The 16878-nt window shown below is 37.7% G+C and overlaps 1 long non-coding RNA gene and 1 pseudogene across 1 annotated transcript; both read left to right on the forward strand.

The window, feature by feature from the left end:
* Positions 1-6389: 6389 nt before the first annotated feature.
* On the forward strand, positions 6390-7073 carry LOC148209734 (uncharacterized; annotated as a pseudogene).
* A 4446-nt stretch (positions 7074-11519) lies between these two features.
* LOC148209735 (uncharacterized) lies at positions 11520-13863 on the forward strand. The gene is made up of 3 exons (XR_015793083.1): positions 11520-11866; positions 11971-12155; positions 13558-13863. It is a non-coding gene; the product is annotated as an uncharacterized LOC148209735 (long non-coding RNA).
* Positions 13864-16878: the final 3015 nt, after the last annotated feature.

Raw genomic sequence — 16878 nt, forward strand, 5'->3', positions numbered from 1 at the left:
CGGAGCCAACCCAGTCCGAAAGAGAAATTCTTGGACAAAAGGGTGAAGGGAAAGTCTGAGGCCGTACTCAAACATTTTGAAGTAGAGAGTGACCCATCCCTCTGGAGGATTGTCAACTCTCTCCCCTCCTCCGGAAGCCTGAGGAGGATGTTCTCAGGGATAGCGAACCCCCTACGAAGGGATCCGAGGTAGTGCTCAGGTTGCCTAGAAGGGTATTCCAAACCCTAACCTGAGGTGGAGGCGTCACTATCCTCCCCGTCATCGGAGAGTCTAAAGTTTTCTATCTCCTCGAGCTCGGACTCTAACCTACTAGCTAAGTCCTCATCGGATCCTAAGTTGTTGCTAAAAGAGGACGACATGGCAACTACGTTCGAAAGAGGAAGTGAGGGAAGAGACCGACCTACCAAGGGTTCGAGCTGCCTTCAGGTCGAACTCCAAGAATTCAGGGAACGTAAGGTATGACCTGAAGGATTGGGGGCATTTATAGTCCGTTGGAAGAATTTCCCCACCGTACACGTGTAATCAACGAGCGGCTAGGATGCTCCCTAAGATCCGAAGCGTCGGAATATTTGAATATTCCGACGATAAATCTTCCGCGACGGTTATATTTTCCCACGAATAGGAAGTCGCCACGCGTCCAAAGCGAATCGAATGAACTTCTCTGCCAGGTCGAGATCGGACCAGACAGAGAGGGGGCCAATGTTTGGGGAAGAGAATACCCTGGACACATGGAGGACCCCTATTGGTGCTCCAAGATGACTCATGAGTCATGCCCAGCTCGGACGGCCGAGATCACCACTACTAGCGTTGATACATGCTAAGTATGAGGGCCGAGGTGAACCTGGCCGAGGTCCGACCTACCGGGAAGCTCGGTGGGGGCCGATGCGAACTACTGTCAGCGGCGTGATTATCGGGCATAATCGTCGGTCTCGAGATTACCGGGTGTAATCGACGATCCCGAGATTACCGGGTGTAACCGTTGCGAGATTAGCAGGACTACCACCCATAAGTAGAGGACTTCACTCCACGATCAGGTACGATGATTTCTGGCCTCGAACTAAACTGGGAATCCGACCTATATTAACTTGATCGTCGGAGTGCTGACCTTTTTGTGCAGGTCCGCCCAAGGATTCAGATCGGTCCGGAGGCCGAGTTCGAGCTACAATCTGGAACACACTGTTGTGCATATCCTTGCATAAACAGCACTAAAACAGGAAAAAAACAGCAAGTTACATATACTATTTAGCCTTCGAAATCAATTCTAGGAGGGTTCAAATGACTCATTACCACAAAATTGACTTCGTATAGGTGTGGGTAACCTAGATCTAGCTCGCCAAGGTATGGGTAGCCTAAATCGGGCTTCGAACGGTTGTGGGTAAACCCGAATGTCACTGAAACGCTGTTGTCCACGAGTTGCAGCAGAGAGGACGCACCAAATCAACTACCGAACACTGCTGTACCCGAGCCTAGGTGAAGTGTTTGGACCCAAAGCCGTCAGGAGCCGTTCCCAAATGACGATCTGTCACGAATGACCCTCAGACCGTCGCTGTTGCTGCAGAATCCGCGCGTCACCACCGTTCGGGTTTTGTCCGGATCGAAGATGGTGCCGCTGCTGCTGTTACGAACTCACCGCCGCTGGATGGGTCGCCGGCCGCCGCTGCTATGGATCGTCGGGACATCGGGGTGCTGTCGTCGCCGGCCGCCGCTGCTATGGATCGGGACGTCGGGGTGTTGCCGTCGTCGGCCGCCGCTGCTGTAGATAGGGACGTCGGGGTGCTGCCGTAACCCAGTGTTCACGGGTGAGGTCGCCGGAACGAGAAAAGAGAGGAAGAGAAGGGGGGTGGGCGGCTAGGGCAAGGGGAGGAAGAAAGAGATGTGGGGTAGCTTAGGGTTTCCTTTCCTTTATTTTTGTTTTAATTTACATTCTTTTTGTTTTAAAAACTAAAAGCCCAATCCCTTATTCTTAAAGGAGGCCCAACTAGATAACACAATGGCCTAAAACAATAAGCCCAATAATTATACTTTAGAAATCAAATAAAACCCACAACAACCCGAAATAAAATAGTTAACTGAAACTCTAAAACCCAAGAATAATAATCCACAGAAAAAGTAGAATTTTGGAAAAACAATCCTAAAACCCGTGAATTTAAGATTTAACTAAAAAATCTCCTATACAGGTCAAGAACTTAAATTATCTTAATCCAATGAAATTAAACTTAATTCTAATTTAGCCAAAAATTAGAATTTCAAAATTATAAAATCCAAGAATTAAAGTTATCAGCTTAGGGAAAAATCCAAAGACATTATTTATCTCTTAAAATAAACGAGTCAGAGAACGCGGGGCGTTACAGTATATGTCTTAGTTTATATAGACGATATACTAGTCACAGGTGACGATAGTTACACTATCAGTCGATTTGTGACAGATTTAAATAAAGAATTCTCACTGAAAGACCTAGGTGAACTTTCCTATTTCCTAGGTATTAAGGTTCATAGAGACATGAATGGATTCTAACTAACTCAAACCAAATACATATTTGATTTACTGGACAGGTTGAGAATGTCCCATTTAAAAGCATGTCATACTGGCAGTCGTTACAAGTAAACAATTGTCAGCTAATGAAGGTGAACCAATGACATATCCAACTACATATCGAAGTGCAATTGGAGCGTTGCAGTATCTCACACACACTAGACCTTAAATTTCATATATTATTAACAAACTGAGTCAATTTCTTCAGAGACCATCAACAGTTCACTGGCAAGCAGTGAAGAGGGTATTATGATACCTAAAAGAAAGTCCATTCTATGGTTTGTTAATTCCGAAGTCTGATTTCTTGGATATTGCTGCATTTTCGGATGCTGATTGGACATGTAATGTTGATGATCGAAAATCAATTGCAGCTCACTGTGTATTTTTTGGTAATGCTTTAGTTTTATGGTCCTCTAAGAAGCAACATGTAGTAGCACGGTCTAGCATCGAATCAGAGTATTGTTCACTTGCTTATACAATTGCTGAAATTAGTTGGATTCCATCAATACTAGCTGAAATTAATCACACGTTCATACAAAAGTTCCTATTATTTGGTGTGATAACATGTCAGCTTTGTCTCTTGCAGCCAATCCTATTTTTCACTCAAGGAGCAAACATGTAGAAATTGATATTCATTTTGTTAGGGATAAAGTACTTGCTAAGAAGCTTAATTTTAGATTTGTTCCTTCAATAGATAAGTTAACAGATGGGCTCACCAAACCTCTTTCAGAAAATCGCTTCACTGATATGCGTTGCAAACTCGATGTTCCTCCATCATCCTCTTGTTTGAGGGGGGATGTTAAGATGTCTCATTAAAATTCACTGCAGTTATTTATTACTGTTACTTACTGTTACTTGTATTGTATGGTCTTTATCCCACTAAGTTAGTGGTGTTGGTTAAGTTAGTGGCGTCAGTTATTTCCATATACTGTTTTCTATAAAGTACAGTCTTAATAATTTCTTTGTTTGGATCTTTTTCTTACTTACTACTCTAGTATCTATCAATTTCTTTGTTTCAGTTATCTCAGTAATCTATAAGACTTTAGGATGGATGAATTTAAGAATATTGGAAATGTTCGTTTGGGTCCGATCGGGATTTCTGAAAATTTTCAGGTGGTGAAGAGCTTGAATATCATTCTCAAAAGAAATCTGCATACTCGTCAGTCTTTTCTACTTAAATGCCAATCCCAAGAGCTTCATCTTCATTAACGACTCTCTCCTTAACTCAATAATCATCAACACCATTGTTGGCATAGAGGAGAAGGTTTTTGAGAGGACGACTGAGAATGAAGGAGGCTGAGAATGAAGAAAGAAGATTATGTCCGAACTTTTTGATTGAAGCTACATTCGTTAAAATGAGATCCCGTGTTTTCTAAATTTTAGGATTCATAATCCAAAAACAAAGGAAGTTGTTTTCAAAATTTGGGTCAAATGGACTCTAATTTTCAAAAACAGTTTCAAATTTTGGCCCACCAAACATGAATTCATACAATCCATTTAATCATTTGTTTCAAAAAAACATAAAAAAACGTGCGTACCAAACGCAGCCTAAGGAACTCCCAAGAAGTTGGCAAGTTCCATTAGTACTCTTGAGATCAAGTAAACTACTCGGAAAATCTGCATTAGAATATCCTACCAAATTAAACTCAAAATTTTTAGGATACCACAAACCTAAATCAATAGTTTCAAGCAAATATTTAAAAATTCTTTTAACGGCATTCACATGAGATTCCTTAGGATAAGACTGAAATCTAGCACAAACACAAACACATACACTAAACATGATATCGAGTCTACTAGCGGTTAAATAAAGTAAAGAATCGATCATACCTCAGTAAGTCTTTACATCCACACATTTACCTTTTTCATTTTTGTCAAGCTTAGTGGATGTGCTCACACGAGTTTTGACAATTTTACCTTCATTGAGTTTAAACTTTTTGAGCAAATCCCTCATAAATTTCTCTTGACTTCTGAAGATACCATCGTTATGTTGTTTGATTTGGAGTCCAAGGCATAATCTGAGTCCTCCCATCATACTCATCTCAAACTCATTATGCATACATTTAAAAAATTATTCACACATAAAGGATTAGTAGAACCAAAAATAATATCATCCACATATATTTGCATTAAAAGCATATCATTTTCTTTAGACTTAATAAAGAGAGTGGTATCAATTTTACCCATTTTAACACGATTCTCTAAGTCTATCATACCGAGCTCTTGGACTTGTTTTAAACCATAAAGAGTCTTTTCCAACTTAAAAACATGATTACGAAAATCAAAACTTTCAAAACTGGAGGTTGTTCCACATAAACTTCCTCCATAATATAACAATTTAAAATTGCGCTTTTCACATCCATTTGATACAAAATAAAATTCTTATAAGAAGCTAAAGCAAGCAACATTCTAATAGCTTCTAATCTAGCAGCGGGTGCAAAAGTTTCTTCATAATCTATTCATTCTTCTTGACAATAACCTTGAGCTACAATCTAGATTTATTTCTATTCATATTTCAATTATGATCCAATTTATTTCTAAAGACCCATTTAGTCCCAATTAGAAGTATTAGAAGGTCTAGGGACTAATTCCCAAACTTTTTTTCAAATTGATTAAATCCTTCATGCATAGCTAAAGTTCAAAATTCATCACTTTCGGCATCTTTAAATCTTTTTTGTTCAACTTGAGGAAAAAAAAGAAAATTATTAAACATATTAAGAGAGGAACGAGTTTTCACACCTTGTTCGGGATCACAAAGGATTAAATCCTAAAGATGAGATAGAGCATACTTTCACTCCTTATGCATGGATGAAGAACCGTCCTACTTATTTTCCTTGAGCTCACTTCTTACTTTACTTGAAGCAAGTTCTTTGCCTTTGTCACTAACAAGTAAATCTCCAAAATTTCTTTCTAAAACATCACTACAAATAGATTCATTAGAAACAACATTGTATGATTCATTAATTACTACATGCATATATAGATTCCTCAACTACTATAGTTTTCTTATTGAAAACTCTAATAAGCTTTACTAGTAGAGGAATAGCCAAGGAAAATACGTAAGGGTTGTAATGATTAGACTGATAAGAGTTTCACAAGTCTTTTAGAGCCCTTACATGGCATTCTACGTCGTGATAATATCATCCCAAGATCTACTTTTGAAGTGAAGAGGTTCTTAAAAGTATTTGATTTAGGATACAGAAAGATTTATGCTTCTATGAATGACTGTTGTTTATTTACTAAGGAGAACAAAGACTTGGATAGTTGCCCAATTTTTTCGCATTCTCGGTGGATTGTGGATAAGCGTACTAGGAGAATGAAATGAGGTGTTCCTGCTAAAGTGCTAAGATATTTTCCTCTCATCCCAAGACTTAAACAAATGTTAAGAACTTATGAAGTGGTTGAATGACTACAGTGGCATAAAAACCATAAAAGCAATGATGCAAAGATGCATCACCCAGTTGATAGTGTGTCATAGAAGTCAATTGATGCAAAATGGCCAGATTTTTCTAGTGATTCGCGCAACTTACAATTCGGTCTTGCTATAGATGGTTTTAACCCATTTTCTAGCATTAGCAGTACATATAATTGCTGGCCAGTATTGCTTGTGACATACAACTTACCTCCATGGCTATGTATGTCAGAAGAACCCTGTAATGCTTGTGACATACAACCCATTTGTCATAATTTTGACGTTATTGATTCCTGGTCCCAAACAGCTTGGTAACGACATTGATGTTTATTAGGAAAGAAGACATTGATGTTTATTTGGAACCATTAATTGATGACTTGCAAAGTAATGAAATGGAGTGATGATGCAGTAAGCAAATCAAAATTCAAACTGAGAGATGTGCTTATGTGAACTATCAATGGTTTTCTTGCAAATGGAAATCTTGCCGGGTGCACAACAAAGGGCAAAACTACATGTTCTATTTGTGGAGAGCACACACAATCTGAATGGTTGTACCATAGCAAGAAAGTATGTTTTATGGGTCACAGATGACTCTTACCTCCGTCTCATCCATATAGAAGGAAGAAGTCTTGGTTTAATGGCAAATTCGAAGAATGTCAAGCTCCTAGAATCATGAACGGAAATGCAATTTATACTGAACTTTAAGATGTTTTAAATGGTTGGGGGAAAGTATGAGAAGAAAAAATAGAATAAACTTAAAGGGATAAACGAAATCTAGAAGAAACAATTCATATTATTTGAGCAACCATATTGGAAGGTACAAACTTCTTTATACTAGCGTTGTATATCTGATCTAGCTTGAAGACATACATTCTTTACTAATTGAAATTTTTTTCCACCAATCTAGGAACTTATGTTGCACCATTGGACGTAGTGCATGTTGAGAAGAACGTATGTGAGACAATTGTTGGCACATTGTTAGATATTAGTGGAAAATCGAAAGATGGCCACAATGCTCGGAAAGATTTACAAGATATGAATATACAACATAACTTACACCCAGAAGAGCGTGGGGGTCGAGTCTACCTTCCTCCAGCTCCACACACCTTGTCAAGATTCGAAAAGTAATTATTTTGCAAGAGGTTATTTGAGTTGAAGTTACCTCATGGATACAGTTGAAACATTTCAAACTGTGTTTCATTGGAGGATTGCAAGATAACTGGAATGAAGTCTCATGATTATCATATGTTAATGCAACAACTTTTACCTATTGTTATTAGAAGAATGCTGCCAAAAGGTGCAAGACAATCAATCACACGATTATGTGCATTTTTTAATAAAATTTGCCAACGTGTGATTGATAGAGAAATTATGTTGGAGGTTGAAAAAGAAGTGATTGATACATTATGGCTTTTGGAGAGGTTTTTTCCACTTTCATTCTTTGACATCATGATACATTTTGGTCATTCATTTGGGACGTGAAGTTCGATTATGTGGACCAGTTCAATTTCGTTGGATGTATCCATTTGAAAGGTATATTATATATCACATTCTACACTTTAAGTGACCATGAGTTTGCCTTTTCATGACGGGCATTGCCCGTCATTAACGAGTAACCATATCGGTCAGTGACCGACATCTATTTGAGTGTCCTTGTTTCTTTTTCAATGACGGACAGTTTTAATGTCGGGCATTGCTCGTCATGTAAATCTTCTTTTCCATGATGGGCATCCCCGTCATGGAAGGATAACAATGACGGCGGTGACCGACATCTTTACGAGTATCCTTGTTTCGTTTAATTTTGCATGGCGGTTTTTGCCCATCATTATATGTGGGACATTGTTTGTACGTCATCGTTTGTCCGTCATTGTTTGTACGTCATCGTTTGAGCGTCATTGTTTGTACATCATTGTATCTACGTCTCGTATGTGCGTCGTGGAATAATTATATTTGATGACATACATTGACCGTCATTATTTCGTGAATAATTTAATTAAAAAAATAGTTGGTTGCCGAGACGTGGAAGCAACTATATTTCCTTCAAACCTATGATAATATTTCAATATTGCAATTAAAAAATTAGCTAATTAATGTGCAACTAAAACTCTTAACATGTTCATCCAATGCAATATCTATTCTAAAATTTAACTCAAAATCTAGCCTTAGACTCAAAACACACAAATAATAAAAAGTACAAATTTAACATGACCTCTCCACTTTAGAATATATAACTCAAAACTAACCAACCATATATCTCCTTCCAACCTAATCACACAAAATAATATCTCAATATTATTGAAACTCAAAAACTAATATGTAACTAAAACTAACTATTTCAACATCATGATCTATTCGAAAAACTTAACTCAAAAACTAACCTTTAGATTCAAAACACAAACAATAAAAAAAGTACAAATTTCAACATGACTTCACCTACTTTAAAATAGAACTCAAAACTAACCAACCAATATATCTCCTTCCAACTTATTGACACAATAATATCTCAATACTATTGTAACTCAAAACATAATATGCAACTAAAACTAATTTCAACACCATGATATATTCTATAACTTAACTCAAAAACTAACCTTAAACTCAAAACACAATTATTTAAGAGTTGATCAAACAAGTACAAATTTCAACATGACCTCTCTACTTTAGAATAACTCAAAATTAACTTGGAAAGCAATAATATGCTACATTCAGCAACAATCAAACACTTCTATATTAACACCCTTCCACACAGAAATAAATGGAACCACCCGTCCCTCCAACAAAACTACATTCAGCATAACAATCCAAACTTCTATATATTATAAACAAGACCAAGTATTTCAAATCTACTAAGTACTACTTCAGAAAGTAACTCGAACCAAATACTTACATCAAATAAACAAAAGTAATGAATCCATAGGTACTGCACAAATCGTCCAACAAATGATGTCCATTCTATTCGAACTTCGTCGATTTCTTCTTGTTTGTAGGCATTTTTTGTATTAAACTACAACAAAAGAAAGATAATATTGATTAATATAAGGATAAAGCATATATAAACACATAAAGGTATATGATAATACATACAAGTTCAGTTATGAGAGTATTAGGGTTCTACACTATTTCTCGTATATACTTTTGCAAATAGTACCCATATTCGATAGAACCTAATTGCCGAGGACACTACATATAGAAAATTTGAAAAATAACATAATTATGAGTTAACAAAGGATTTCAATGCAAATTTGAGCATATTTAAAATGTAATCAAATGCAAGTTTACCTTCAGAGGTTTCCAAATTGTAACACAAAAAGTACCATTTTCCAAATCCTACTTTTCATAACAGATAATAGAATATGTAATTATGAGAGAGGAAATCCACAACTAGAAAACTGAACCTGTTTACCATATCAATGTGTAACAAATAATTAAGCCTAAGCATTAGGAAGAAGAACTACCCCAAGCTACAGCTGAACAGAACGCGAGAGCATAATCATAAGTATAGGATTTAAATCAAATTCTTTAAAACCATAGAAGATACCAAAGTTTAATAGACGACTTAATACCATACCTGACCACTGAGAAATAGAAGAGCAGAAATCTCAACAAATGTTACTCCAAAAAAATGACGAGTACAAGTGTGCGCCTTCCATCTGTCACTCTATGACAGTTTAGACATTTAATTGTCAAAACCAAATCAATGAGATCATCAGTTTTGCATTTAGAGGAAACTATCATTAATGAAAGTTGCCATCCTCTGAATTCGTTAGCACAAAAAGTATCACGTATTGATCAACCAAACAAAAATTCACAACGAATGTAACAAAGATATCGAAGTTCGTTCATTAAACATTTAAACTCGACTCTTCTGCATCTCGGTTTAATCACAAGCAAACAAGTTGGACATGCGAAACCAGAGCACCATCCTCATATAATATACTACACCAAACGTATCGAATGAGTCGAGACTTACTTGTCAGTACTGACTAAAGCCCCTTGCATTGAATCATAGGATGAACGGTTAAAGAATCATCCCTGGATTTCAAAACCAAAAGGGGGAGAGAGAGACAGAGACAGAGAAATGTAAGGATATTGGAATAACCCAAAATAAAGCCAAGAGAAAAGGGATAGAAAATTGGAAACAATATAAAAATAGTAAGGCCACAAATTTGCTGAGTCTCTTTATTTCTGAATGAGGCCCAGGTAATAGCTTAAAAATTTATGCAATAGGACGCCTAATACAGCCACACTGAATTTGTAAAATGGAGGTAAATCATATCCAAAGTACAAAAATTTAGGAACATACAATAACTGAGATACAATAGATTCTGAGCAAAGTTGAGAATGAAAACAAAATAATGGAGGGAAAACACTTAAACAGCAAAGTAAAATAACAACTTCTGACATTTATAAGTCAATTTTTAGGGTGGAGCTAAACAAGCTAAGGCAACAAGCCATGGATTACAGACAAAAAAGGCTCACCATCCAGATCTAACAGCTTGTTGGACAAGACAAATTCTAAAAGGTGCATATCCAGAAAAGACATAGACAATAGCAGTCAAGCTGCTTATAATAAAAACATAATAAATAGAAGTCAAAATTAGCAGACAATACAAAGTGCATCAAATCGAGATACAATTACTTCCTACAAAAAATTTTGCACTCCACTCCACCATGTAGGGCAGCACGTTTTGCATTAGCTGGTGCATGAGTTGTAGATGTTTGAAACAAATATCACATGGAATTTTAAACTAGTATGTATTAGAGATGCCAGTTATCAATATACCGACAACCGCTAGATAGCCCCTAAATGAAAATCAATTTAAGATATGTTCCCCGCAAGCAAATTAGTAAAAAGACAACTTTTCCTTTTTTTTTTCCTCTCTTTCCTATTAATTACAATTTTTCTACTCAACGTTCCAAAAAAAATATTTTCATTAATGCAACATCATTTGTATAGTTTTCTCAATCGTCATAAATGTAGAGTGAGACACTACATCTGCCACATTTTTATATGCTTGCCATAAGAAGTTTTTAGTTAATGTAGCAAGATGATAAAAGAAAAAGCATTAGACGGTATAAAATAAAAATAATTCTATTTAAAAAAAACGAAGATCACCCCTTAAATTGGAGCACAAATTTAACAGGCTAAATCTATTGTGGTAGAGTTCCATATCAAAGGCTTGTGTAACGCCCCGCGTTACTCAGGTTAGCTTGCCCCGAGTTCCGGAAAATTTTATAACAAAATGGATTTTTATTTATTGATTTATTGATTTATTTCATTGTTATTTTTAATTGATTCATCAGTGATCTTATTTAATTTAAGTGTGACATCTCGACTAGTGTGTATTGTTACAGTTTTAGTGGTGAGTTAGTAGCGTGTAGTTATTTATCAAGTTACATTTAGTACGGATTTCCATTATGCGACACTTGTTTTGGATCATTGGGCCAATTACGAAACTCTATTATTGGTTTGTTTTAACAAGGAAGGGTTGGGTAAGTGGGCCTTAAACATAAGGAAAAGAACCACAGACCCAAAGGAGTTAAGAGTTTGAAACAAGAAAAGGGAACCCTAGCCACTTGTTCTCACTCCTCTTCTCCTTTTCCCCTTTTCCTCTCTTGTTGAAGCCGTCGGCCACCCCCCTCCACTCGAACTCTCCCTCTCCGACACAGCAGCACCGACGGCAGCCATCTCCGGCGGACACAGCGGCAGCGGCGGCAGCAGGTGCAGCGTCGAACAGCAGCAGCGCGTGACGGGCGGCGGCGGCGTGCGGCGGGCAGCGGCGGTGTGCTACGATCAGCGGCGGCGCGTGACGTTCGGGCAGCTGCAGGCGGCATCGATACACGTGGGGCTGTGTTCGCGGCGTCCTTTCTCCGATTCAACAAGCCTAACGACCTCGAACAACTTAGATTCGTGAAACCCGGTAACTTTTCTTTGACCCACCTTTGTTCGAAGTTAGATTTGGAGTACCCACACCCAAACGAAATCGATTTAGAATACCCACACCTAAGCGAGGTTGTTTTGTAGCAAGGGACATTGAAACGAAGCCGTTGGAGATCGTATTGGACGCTTTTCGCTGCTGCAAAAACGTGGACAGCAGCGTATTGGTGGTGTTCGGCGATTATCTACATCCGTTTGAAACCCGATTTACGCTACCCACGTCTTGGCAAGCTAGATCTAATTTACCCACACCTATACGAGGTCGTTTTGCGGTAACGAGCCCCTTTGAACCCTCTTAAAGATGTTTTTTTGAAGGCTGAATGGTACATTTAAATTGCTGTATTTTTCTGTTTTTATGCTTAGGTGTGAGGCCGATACAAACTTAAACACGTGGTTGTGTAAGTAGCACCAGGGGGCGAGTGCGTGCGTTATTTAGCGTTAACGGAATGTTCTTGATGCTGTTTTTTTTTTCTTGTTAAAATAATTTAAATGAGCATGTAAGGATTGTTGGTTTGATTTGTGAATTCTAGCGATCTTGTTGCCGTATTTCTATTATTGAATACTTTTGAGGAAACATGCTTCCTATTCTTGTTGTTGTAGGTGACTAGTAGATTCTGAACTGTTGTAGTTGGAAGTAATTGGCTCATGACGTTTTGCAAATGGGATGTAGATGAAATGCTAGCGTGGTTATACCGATAATTTAATTCATATTGTCTGGTTGTGAGCTGTTGGATGAATTTTGTTTATTACGTGGAAAAGCATGTTTGTAAACGGTGCAGTGATTTAGAATGTGGGAGGTTTATTTGTAGGTGGTCATGGAAGGGTTAGTGAAGTGGTGAAGGGTGAAGGGTAAAGGGACGGGTTGGTAGTCCGTTAACCATGGGTGTTCTGACCTGAAAAATGCATATAAATCGCTTGGAGGTTCAAAGCCTTGAGTAGTGGCCTTGGGGATAAATGACAAGACCATACGTCAAATTTATGTAAACGTGTATTGGGGTCTTGGGGATAAATGTCAAGGACCAATACGCTGGGAAGTCATCGGTACCTTGGGAATAAACGGCAAGGACCGGTGCACAGTTCAGGCCTTGGGAATAAATGGCAAGGCCGAACGTCAAGTTTCTAGAGAGGAGTATTGAGGCCTTGGGGATAAATGTCAAGGGGCAATACGAGTCGAGGAGTTAGGCTTGAGGGATTAAAGAAGAGTGGAGCTTGCGAAGTAGTGGTGTTTGGCCTTGGGAATAAATGGCAAGGTCGGACATCAAGTACTGGAGAAGGAGGAGGTACGGTGACTTGGGAATAAATGTCAAGAGCCGTCATGCCTCGAGAAGTTAAGCGGGGAGTGATAAAGGGGGGTGTTGAGGAAGGTTTAGTACTATGAAACAAGGGCTAGCGAATCATGGGTTGTGGTATTGGTAGTTTCGATGCTTAGTTGTTGTATGTAAATGTCAAGTTATTTGTTCGCTATCTCTCTCTGCTTATTTGGTTGTCTTGCTCTTGTTTTGTTCTAAATGTCAAGTGAATTGTTCGCTATCTCTCACTGCTTATTTGATTGCCTCGCTATTGTTTTGTTCTTTATGTTGTGACTGTGAGCATAATTTTTTTAGTGCTAGTTAGGAAGTGCTACTTACGGAGTACCTTATGTACTCACCCCCTTTGTACCTTTATATGTTTCAGGTGTGAACGGGGTCGACCGCGGTGATGATGTGGAGAGGGCTTGACCGAGGAAGGATCACTAGTTTAGTTTGTGAGGATAGAGGGAAGGGTAGTTGGGTACGAGTAGCCTTCAGACATATGTTATTGCTAGGTGTGAACCGCGGAGGAAATTTTGTATTATTTAGAACTACTTTAATTGTAATGGATGTTGTTGGTAAACGCGTCGTTGTTGTCATTGGAGTTTAGGTGCACGGTTGTTTTTTCTTATTTAATAATTTTAGCCACTGAGGCGAATTTGAGATGTTGTTGTTTTCTTTTAAATTGCCCACGGAGGGCGGAGTTCTTACAGTTTATGACATTTATATTTCTGATAAAACGTATGGAAGTCGAAGCTTTATTTCATCTAAATTATTTTCCAGGAGGTTGCTTATCTCGTGTTTAGAGTTAAGGTTAGCCAGAAGAATTATTTAGCGTTGCCTAGGATGTTTATATGAAATCTTGGGGCGTTACAGCTTGGCTCTCGAGTCTTACTTTATGAAAGCAATTATAATATGAACTCGAGACTCAAGTGATTTCAGCTCATCACCACTAGAAGCCATAAATGAAGAGAAATTATAAAATGGAATGAACAGTATGAGGGAAGGAACAATACCTTATAAAACAATAGCTTTATATGCTTGTAAAATTCAAGATTGGTTGAATTACCAAAAAGCATTCATTTTTTCTCTGTAACGAAAAAATAGCTACTTCAAAGTAAGTGGAGAGGGATGACATTAGTCTAAAATATAACCGTAGATAACTCATTAATTAAATTTCTTAAAATATTATGGGATTATTAAAAAGATATGACATATTGCTAACATCTAGAACTAGACCCAACTACAATTTCGACCAACTTATCAAAACAAAATTCAATCCTTCTCCACCAAATACCCTTTACGGCAAAAAAATAAAAAACAAAGCAGAATCTATGAAACCCATAATTGCAGAAGGCCATATGAATAGGGGACGCAAAACAATCGAAAAGGGTAGGTGGGTGTCGACTAAATCCTAAATAAATTGCAGCCCTTTATCAGTACAAAGAAGCAATAGAGATTCAAAACAATAAATTGGAATATTCTGACATACATAAAAAACTTACCCACTGCATAAAGAGATGGATGCCGCCGTCGATCGAAGCCGTAGAGTTCGCCATTGGACTTCGCTGTCGAAGTCCTTCGTTGTTGTCGCTATCAATCGAAGCCATGGAGTTCGTTATCCTTTGTTGTTGTCACCATCAATCGAACCCGTGGAGTTCGTTGTCCTCCGTTGCTGTCGTCGTTAATCGAAGTGTGGAGTTCGTCGTCCTCTGTTGCTGTCGCCGTCGATCGAAGCCGTGGAATTCGACTGTCACCGCCGGACTCCCTATTCTGCCTATTTCACGCGACAATGAGGTGGGAGGGAGAGGCAAAACATTTTTTGGGGAAAAGTTAGTGTTAGGGTTCAAATTAAAATTTGGGCCACTTTTGATGGCGGGCCCAAATGACTATCTACAATGTCGGGCCTTGCCCGACATTGAAACTTTTAATTTCTTTTTTGTTTTAATTTTTTAAATTGTCCGTCATTGATTCTTTCGAGTTTTTTTGTCAGTCATGGTTTCCTCCGTATTTTTTTCTGTCCGACATTAAAACTCACATTTGTTGTAGTGGGAAAATCGAAAGATGGCAACAATGCTCAGAAAGATGTACAAGATATGAATATACAACATGACTTACACCCAGAAGAACGTGGGGGTCGAGTCTACCTTCCTCCAGCTCCACACACCTTATCAAGATTCGAAAATTAATTATTTTGCAAGTTATTTGAGTTGAAGTTACTTAATGGATACAGTTCAAACATTTCAAACTGTGTTTCATTGGAGGATTGCAAGATAACTGGAATGAAGTCTCATGATTATCATATGTTAATGCAACAACTTTTACCTATTGTCATTAGAAGAATGCTTCGAAAAGGTGAAAGACAATCAATCACATGATTATGTGCATTTTTAATAAAATTTGCCAACGTGTGATTGATAGAGAAAATATGTTGGAGGTTGAAAAAGAAGTGATTGATACATTATGCCTTTTGGAGAGGTTTTTTCCTCTTTCATTCTTTGACATCATGATACATTTTGGTCATTCATTTGGGACGTGAAGTTCGATTATGTGGACCAGTTTAATTTCGTTGGATGTATCCATTTGAAAGGTATGTTATATATCACATTCTACAGTTTAAGTGACCATGAGTTTGAAATCTTAAGTATTTTACATGTGCTGTGATATTTTTAGATACATGAAGACGTTGAAGAGGTATGTTAAGAATAATTCACATTCAGAAGGATGCATTACAGAGCGTTATGTAGCTAATGAGTGCATTCATTTTTATAATAATTGTGTCAATGATTCAATAGGACTTGACAGTGGAGAATGTCGTAATGAGGAGTTCAACAACGATGTCATTCTTGATGGTCGTCTTATATCATCTAGATCCCCAATTACATTATCTGATGATGTACTCCAAATAGCTCATCAATACGTGTTGTTCAACTCAGCTGAGGTGGAACCATATATAGAGTGAGCATTTTATTTGCCTATATGTAGTTTTGAGCGAATGAAATACGAAAACTAATGAGTGGTTCGTCAATATATGTCAGGATGAATGAAACTGAGTTGTTAAGTTCGAATAGAAGATTGGGTGCTGACAAGAATCTTTTAGTGAAGGTTCACACAACGAAATTTCCACTTTGGTTGAAAGACAAGGTAATATGATACGTGCTTCCACGAATAGTATCGTTATCACCAGTGATTCTAAATATGTGATTTTTCATTAGAACAAATACCGTTAGATTCTTGTAACACAATGCACTTGGATTTATTAAAGTGGCTTGCCAATGGACCACGAAAGAGTGCGATGTCTTATTCAGGATACATCATAAATGGGCAACTGTTTCACATAAAGAGCATCGAAAGGTCGACTCAAAATAACAGTGTTTCTATTGAGGTGACTACGTTATGCAAATCAAGTAGTAAAGATGGAGCTCCAATTGTTGATATGGTTACGTATTATGGGGTCTTTACATAAATTATCTTACTAGATTATTATATCTATTGACTCCCACTTTTAAGTGTGATCTGGCAAAACACTATAATGGAATTAAATTTGAAGATGGATTTACATTGGTTAACTTGCATCAAAGTCAAAGTCAAATTGAAAAAGAATCATTTATTCTTGCATCACACATGAAACAAGTATTTTTCGCAAGAGAACATGTCACATCTAATTGATATGTTTTATTAAAAGCACCTCCTAGGGGCTTTCATG

Source organism: Momordica charantia, assembly GCF_013281855.1.
Source record: "Momordica charantia cultivar OHB3-1 chromosome 8 unlocalized genomic scaffold, Mcharantia_2.0 BLBB01000008.1, whole genome shotgun sequence".
Classification (NCBI taxonomy): Eukaryota; Viridiplantae; Streptophyta; class Magnoliopsida; order Cucurbitales; family Cucurbitaceae; genus Momordica; species Momordica charantia.